At 48.2% G+C, this 7,786-nt stretch overlaps 1 pseudogene; it reads right to left on the bottom strand.

Moving 5' to 3' along the window:
* Positions 1 to 3,681: 3,681 nt before the first annotated feature.
* On the bottom strand, positions 3,682 to 3,835 carry LOC147709705 (5.8S ribosomal RNA; annotated as a pseudogene).
* Between the last annotated feature and the right edge of the window lie 3,951 nt (positions 3,836 to 7,786).

Below are 7,786 nucleotides of genomic sequence, written 5' to 3'. Positions count from 1 at the left end.
AGGATGGACCCCAGGTTGCGTGCGTGGTCGGTGGGTTTCGGTGCTGCTCTCAGGCAGTCGACCACCAGGAGTAGTCCCAGGCTGAGGGGGTGGAGCCGAGGATGGAGACCTCCGTCTTGTCCAAGTTCAGCTTCAGACGGCTGTTCTTCAACCATTCGGCAATGACTTTCATTCCTTCGTGGTGGTTGGTTTTGGTGGTGAGTGGGTCCTTGGTGAGGGAGAGGATCAGCAGTGTGTTGTCGGCATGGGAGATGATGTTGAGGTTGTATAGGCTGGTGACCTAGGCGAGCGGGGCCATGTAGATATTGAACAATGTCAAGCTAAGGGATGATCCCTGGGGTACGCCGCAGATGATTTGGGAGGCTTCGTATCGGAAAGGGGGGAGGCAGATGCTCTGGGTTCTGCCGGAGAGGAAGGAGGTGTTCCAGTCCAGTGCTTTGTTTCGGATTCCTGCGTCATAGAGGTGTGTGCGTAGGGTGCAGTGGCAGACCGTGTCGTAGGCGGCTGAGGGCCGCGGTCTCACCGTTATCCAGCAGGGTCCTGATGTCATTAGTGGTGGCAATGAGGGCCGTTCCAGTGCTGTAGTTGCTGCGGAACCCAGACTGGGATGGCTCCAGGATGTTGTTCTCTTCGAGGTAGTGGGTCAGCTGTTTGTTGATGGTTTTCTCGATGACCTTCGACGGAAAGGAGCAGGGAGATGGGCCGGAAGTTTTTGAGGTCTTGAGGGTCTGCCTTGGTTTTCTTGAGCAAGATGTTGATCTTGGTGTGCTTTCAGCTCTCCGGGAAGGTCGCATTCTTGATGGAGATGTTGATGGCCTTGCAGAGATGGGGTGCGATGTCGGCGCAGGCTTTGTTGAAGATGTGATGTGAGCACGGGTCTGACGGGGAGCCGTAGTGGATGGTGTTCATGATTTTGATGGTGTCATCATTGATGTTAGTCCAGGTGAGCAGGGGGTTGCTGTAGGTGTTGGCCACGGGGTTTGAGGTGTCATTGGCTGTCGTGGTGGTCTGGTTGTCAAACCTGTCGTGGATGTCTGCGATATTGCGATGGAAGAAAGAGGCAAGGTGGTGCACAGGTCTTGCAATGGTGTGATGTCTTTGGTGTTGGAGCTGAGGTTTGAGAGTTCCTTCATGATGTTGAAGAGTTCTCTGCTGTTGTGTGCATTGTTGTTGAGGCGGTGCTTGAAGGAGGTCTTTTTGGCAGATCTGATGAGGTGATGGTGTTGGCGCATGGCGTCCTTGTGGGCTGCTTGGTTCTCCGGGTGCTGTTTGTGCACCATTTCTTCTCTAGTTTTCAGCAGGTTTGTTTGGAGGACTGGGGGTCCACAGAAAACCAGCTGTCACTCTTGTCGGGGCGTCTGTTGGAGGGTTTCTTCATTGGGGCGAAGATGTTGGCGCAGTCGTTGATCCAATGCCTGAGGTTGCTGGCAGCGGCATTGGGGTCTGTGGATGGGCTTCGGACTTCTGGCGGTGTTTAGCTGGTCTTCTGTGATTTTTCCCCGGCGGGGGATCTGTTGGGTGCGGTGGAACGTGGTGGGTTTCGGGAAGGTAAAGTGGATGTAGCGAAGGTCCAGTGGAGTTTGGTGGTGTGGCTTAAGGAGACATGGGAGTTTGCTGTGATGATGATGTCAAGCGTGTGTCCGGCAGAGTTGGTGGACATTGTGACAAGCTGTCTGAGCCTGAGGTTGGCGAGGTTGGCAATCAGGGTGGTAGAGTTGGTGTCACTATTGTTCTTGAGGTGAAAGTTCAGGTCTCCGAGGAGGATGTAGTCAATGGAGGCGAGGGCGTGTGTGCTGACGAAGTTGGCGATGGAGTCAAGTAGATCAGAGTTCCTCTGAGGATGGTGTTGGGATCAGTGTGGATCTGGAATTGCAGGTGTTCAGCGGTGCTGAGGGTGTCATTGGAGTTGGTCGAGACCTTAAAGGTGGACTTGTGGATGATGGCGATTCCCCCTCCTACTCCATTGGTGCAGTCACTGTGGTTGGTCTTGTAGCTGTCCGAGATGGCTATGGCGATGTCGGGTGCAGAGGAGTTGTTCATACAGGTCTCTGTCAGTAAGGTGAGATGGGAGGGTGGAGTAGCTGGGAGGTGGGAGCAGGTCGGCTAATGAGCAAGCAGCGGGACCGGACCACAGGGACTCAGTGGCTGGAAATAACAGCAGAAGGAACAGAAAGCTAAGCAAGGCACCGAAAATAAAGCAATCACAAATGACAAAAACAGCCAAAACAATACAAAATGCAAATGCAGAGAGCAAACCTAAGGCCTATCACTGTCCACCAGGGATGAGGCGCAGGTGGCAGCATGCTAGTGGAGGAGGGCCTGAAACTTGCATCCGACAGCAGCAGTGAGCTTGGGGTGCGGGGGGGCAGTCACAACAGGTGGTGCTTTTACGGAAGTGATGAACATTGGACAACATGGACGGAGTGTTGAACACTGCAAGCACTCATGTGTAGTCAACTGATCTGCGTTTAATCCATCATCATTCTTTAGCTCACTCCGCCACCCCAGTTCAGACAAGGCCATGTGCAAATCAGTCTGACCCTGCGCCTCATCTATGCTTCTGCGACTACATGCTGTAGTCGCTCTGACAACATATGTGGAGCAGTAGGATAAGCTACATAGTTTTTAAGTTAGGGTCATAAGCAATCCCACAATTGTCAGAATACATATAGAAGTAGAGACATACCTGAGACCTGGTAGCAGTCAGACATTCAAACTTGTGTGACTATATGTTTTCTATTTAAAGGACACATCTCGCTATCTATGGCCTACTTAGAACAAACCTTTGCAGACACTTATTTTGAGTAAAATACAGGTTAATACATATGCCAACACGTTTTAAACCTCACTTTTCTCTAACAGCGTGCTTCGAAAGTCAGAGATGACAATGCTAAGTGTACACTAAAATGAAATGCCAACCCTTCTAATGCCAGTCTTGTGAATCTCAACATCTTTCTAAACACCTCAATAAGTATATATCCACCTTCTACAAATGAGATGACACATCAAAGAAGCCTATAGGTATTCGACTACCACTGTTTCACTCTGCATCCTCTCAAAATATTTAAAAGAAGCTGTATGGATTACTTTATGCTCATTATACAGGGCAGACGCATATTGAATTCTGTATTCAAGTGTTTCTGTGGTGGCTACCGGGGTAAGGGATATGTGCTTCTTCTTCAGAATGTTGTAGTAGTTCTGACATGTTTTGTGCAGCTGTATGATATGCTACATAATTTTTAAGTTAGAGTCATCAACTCCACTACACGTGTAAATATACAGCCATACCTGAAACATGACAGAAACCATAAATTCAAACTTCACAAAGTACACATTCAGTTTAAAGCACGCACCCACATTTCTATGGCCTACTTCAAGTGTACCTTTGTAGAGACTTATTTCGACTACGATATAGATGAATACATCTGCCAACATGTTTTAAACCTCAGAGCCAGGCACAGCTGAGACAGGCACGGGGCAGAATGGTCACTGGCCCTCCCCCTCGAGGCGGAAAACAGGGCTAGGGATGCCGGCAGTGTACATCCGTGGCAGGACCCGGTGAGGGACCCTCCCACGGGTGATCAGGGGTTTGACCTTGTGAGGGGACAAAGGGAAATGGAGCTAACCCTGCGATGGCCCCAGCTGCATCCTGGGGAATCCCTAGGGCGTTTGAAGTTCGAGCAACCCTCAGGTAGGCATAGCCCCTGGAGGAACCCGGGGCTGCAAGGTGCTTTCGAAGTGTTGATGATCTATGTGTCCTTAAATTCACACTATTTCTGGCAACTAGCTTAGTTCGTCATCAAAGCGCGAGCCAAGTGAGCCACCGCTAAGAGTCACAAGCAACTTTTCGAAAATGTTCGCCCACCTGTGGGTGCAGGATAGCCGACTGCCCACGCGGTGGGATGGCCTGGGCGCCATGTTCAAGGCTTCCTCTCCGGGAGTCAGACTGCACCGGAAATGCGCTGTGCGGAGAGGGGTGATGGCGTGGTACGTGGGGCCTACCGACCTGCTGGGCAGCAGCATCCAAGGGCCTGGTGCCACCCAACCTCTTCTGCGCCTTCGCTCTGCTGGGTAGGGTGAAGGGCCTCCTGCCAGGCGGCAAGCCCTCGAGTCAGATGGTCCATGCAGGTGGAAAGCTCCTTGCTTGAAACAACATCCGAGGCTGGCCAAGCAGTCCATCCCTAAATTGACAGAGAGTGCCCAATTGATTAGAGTACAGCCAAGGTCTCACCTGGCAGGCCGCCCTGCATAGGGAATGCCAGCTTCATGTTCCTGTCTGCTCCCTGGGCATGCAGGCTTGGAGGAAAGGCCCATCAGGAAGGGGCTGAGAGGCAGACCTAGACTCAGGCCCCTGAGGGCCGCGGCGGGTAGGCCCGGGTCCTGCCTTTCCCTGTCTCAGAGTCGCCAGACCTCACGGATGTCTGACTGACCCTCTCCCCCGTAATCTGGAGGAAAATGACCCCCCTTTCTTGTAATCTGTGATGGAGAGGACCCAAGGCACAAATGTGCGCTACCTCCTGGGACCCTTGCTGAGATCGAGGAGTAACAAGTAACAACAGTGAATTGAAATGAGCCAGTGTCCCAAAAAATACATAACTGACATTACTTTAACAATTGTAGTGATACTCTGTGTACTGTTAAGTTCAGGCAGGAGGTCCAGCTCCAAATGATGGGTCAGATCCCATATAGTCTATTGATTGAATCAGTATTTCTGGATAATGTGCCAGTCCTGCATAGTCTGTAGGTCAGGAAATGGGTGGAACAGTTGAGGAAGCAGTCCCCATTCTCTTCCAGGGTGAGAAGTACATGGAACATTATTAGAGCACTCAGTTTGCAGTTCACATGTAACTAGCCTGTAAGGGCAAAGTCATGTGCCCGGAAAGTTTTAGCATCAAGAAGGACTAAACCTGTGAGTTCATGACTGAACAGCCTGAGCCATCCACCACTCCATCACAAAATCACAATCACAGACCTGTAACTTGGTTATGCACAACATCATGTAAAAGTGGAGAAACAGCACTACTTTGAGGCATTACAGACATGTATAAGCGGGTACCACATTACATATGTCGCTGATCTCATTGCAGATATGTGTTGATCAATACAATGCATAGATATAGTTTTGTACAGTACATGAAATGGGTTAGGAGTGTTTAAAGTATCAGGGTCCCATTCATATGCTGTGGTGTTCGTGCTTTATAAACTGTCAAATAGACACTCAGAAAGTGCTAATATGCAATTTGTAACACATTTTACTCTACCACTAACATGGCAGATACCTGAGCTCATACACAGGACAAATAGAGACTTCTACTCCCAGCTGTTGGGGACCGAATGTTGGACTTTACCTGCACAGCGGTCTCTCCCATAGGCCAACATTGGTGAATGTGATTGAGATCATTCAATGGCTGTGTGCGTCTATACTCACATTCGCGTTTTGCACCGGAGAAGTGAGCCGCAGTTTGAAAAATACCCTCACTTGCCTATAGACACTGCTGCCATTAACACCTCCTCTCTGTCAGGTTCTATGTACCACCTCTGAGAGCAAACATGCCAGGTCAAAAAGGTACACAGAGATTCTAGTTGGAAAGGCCCTTAGCCTGTATGGCCAGCTTTATGGATCACTAGAGGAGCAGGTAAGCTCAGCATGATTTATGAAGGATACCAATGTCACAATCTTGACTTTTCAATGTCTGACAATTTACCTATGAGTCCCAGATTGAAAGCACTTACACATTGTCAGGCATTTTCATCACTTTTGTATTGTCAGAGATGTGTTGGTATATGATACCCTGTACATTGGCTGCCAACACTATCCAAAATAGAATTTTGAGTACTAGCATATCCGATCACTGTGCCATGGACATTTAACTGCATGCATATTGGAATGTGGACTAAATAGGCCAACACACAGGAATTATGTTACATTTGCCAGTAAGTGTTCATGTTGCTATGCATTACAGTACTGTGAAAAGGGGCGGGGATCAGTAGATGATGCATGTATGTGTTTGCTCCTCCACATCTTCCAGCATATAACAGTCCGCACAAACACGCACACTGGGAGTTATGTTTCATCTCAAATATTGTCTGCAATCAAGACAACATTGTTGTCCTGTTTTGCAGGGTCATTAGACGTTCTATAAATCATTTTCTACTTGCACTTAGGAAGTTAATGGGTGATTGCTGAACCTACATTGCAAACAGTCAAACCTGCCAATGACACCTACCCACTCTTACCGAAGATGTAGCAAACATGTATATTAATTCATCCTACAGCACACTGTCCTCTTCCAGGCCATCTACAGATTCACATTGCAGATAAACCACGAACAACATAATTCCTGACTGGAGCCACAGAGCTGAGGCAAATTGACTCTAATCACTATATCAATTCTGTTTCACAGCCTTAGGACAAGCCCCTCACTACTACCATTGTGGGTTAACAGGCCCAGGATTATTGCAGACATTGGGCGGAGAAACTGCACTCTTGTATCATGTACTGTAAAAATAGTCAATAAGTACAACAGTAACACCCATTATAGCATCCACATGTGTTGCATGGCCGTTTTACACTATATGTCAATGGTATGTTAAACTCATCCTTGTCACAGTGACTTACAAACCTAAAAGGGTTACCTTAGCTGCTAGGACATCAGTCACACACTCAATGAGTCAGATCTGTATTACACCTGGACAACATGTTTCTCATTGCGAGTACAATATGCAGCACATGCCAGAGCTTCCATGTTGTTCAAAGATATTGGGATGCATCATAGTTGAGTTAACAGACATGTTGTGGACAGGGGGAAAGGGGATAGGAGGTGCCAGGTGATGAGAATCAGTAGGGCCCCAGGCACTGAGGAGGATCTGGGCAGCTTCAGAGCGACCAGAGAATAGTGATGCACACCATGTGACGTGTGAGGCGCGGAGGGACCACAGGATAACATTCTGTAGTTATAGGGGACAGCAGTGCCAGGGGTGGAGGGAGGAAATTAAGGAGATGTTTAAGTTTGAGTTTGAGGGTTGGGGGAGGGGAGAAGGGGAGAAGGGGATACGAAAGCAGACCAGGCATGGAACTGTACAGCAATATTAGAGGTAATTGTAATGCGAGCAGCAGCATATGGTCACATTTCACTTGGGTAGTTAGATATTTTTGTCAATTGCCTTACTTACAACGGAGATTTTGTGTGCTGTGAGAATTGTGTAAAAGATAATACAATCTGTTTAAAAAAAACAGATGTTGTGGACTACTTGTACAGTGTCAGACTTCTGTCCTGTTGAACTCTCTGAACAGTCATGCAAACATACCTAACCTGTAATGTATTTCCAAAGTTGTGTAGGGTAACCTCTTGACTCAATCCCCAGACCATGGGTGGTAGTCCTGCCCTTTCTTTGGTAGTTAAGCTGGCATGGGCCTTGACAAAAGTTAACTAAGTTAGATGTGCTAGGGTATTTTTGTGTCAGAGTTCACGTCCATCAAAGTAATCCAAACATACAAGGTCTAGTAAAGTACTACTTGTACATGTAAGTTGTCCCCAACTTCTTGATCTATGATTTCTGTCTTGCATGTGCACCAGGTTTCCTTATCTATTGCATTGATCCAGATAAATGATCATCGTAGGCAAAGGCTTTAGAAAGCAATTGCCCTGAACTTGCAGTATCTGGAAGTCTTTGGTCAGCACAGCTTCCACTGACGGGAGAGGTGAGAGAACCTCAGATGCTGGAGCCGAAACATCTCCCATGTCCAGCTGGGGTAAGTCCTCCCCATGTCGTAGGGTTGCATGCC

The sequence above is a fragment of the Lissotriton vulgaris genome, chromosome 6, assembly GCF_964263255.1.
Source record: "Lissotriton vulgaris chromosome 6, aLisVul1.2, whole genome shotgun sequence".
In the NCBI taxonomy this organism is placed as follows: Eukaryota; Metazoa; Chordata; class Amphibia; order Caudata; family Salamandridae; genus Lissotriton; species Lissotriton vulgaris.
The sequence above is the reverse complement of the archived record's forward strand: the minus strand, read 5'-3'. Positions and strand labels throughout refer to the sequence as shown.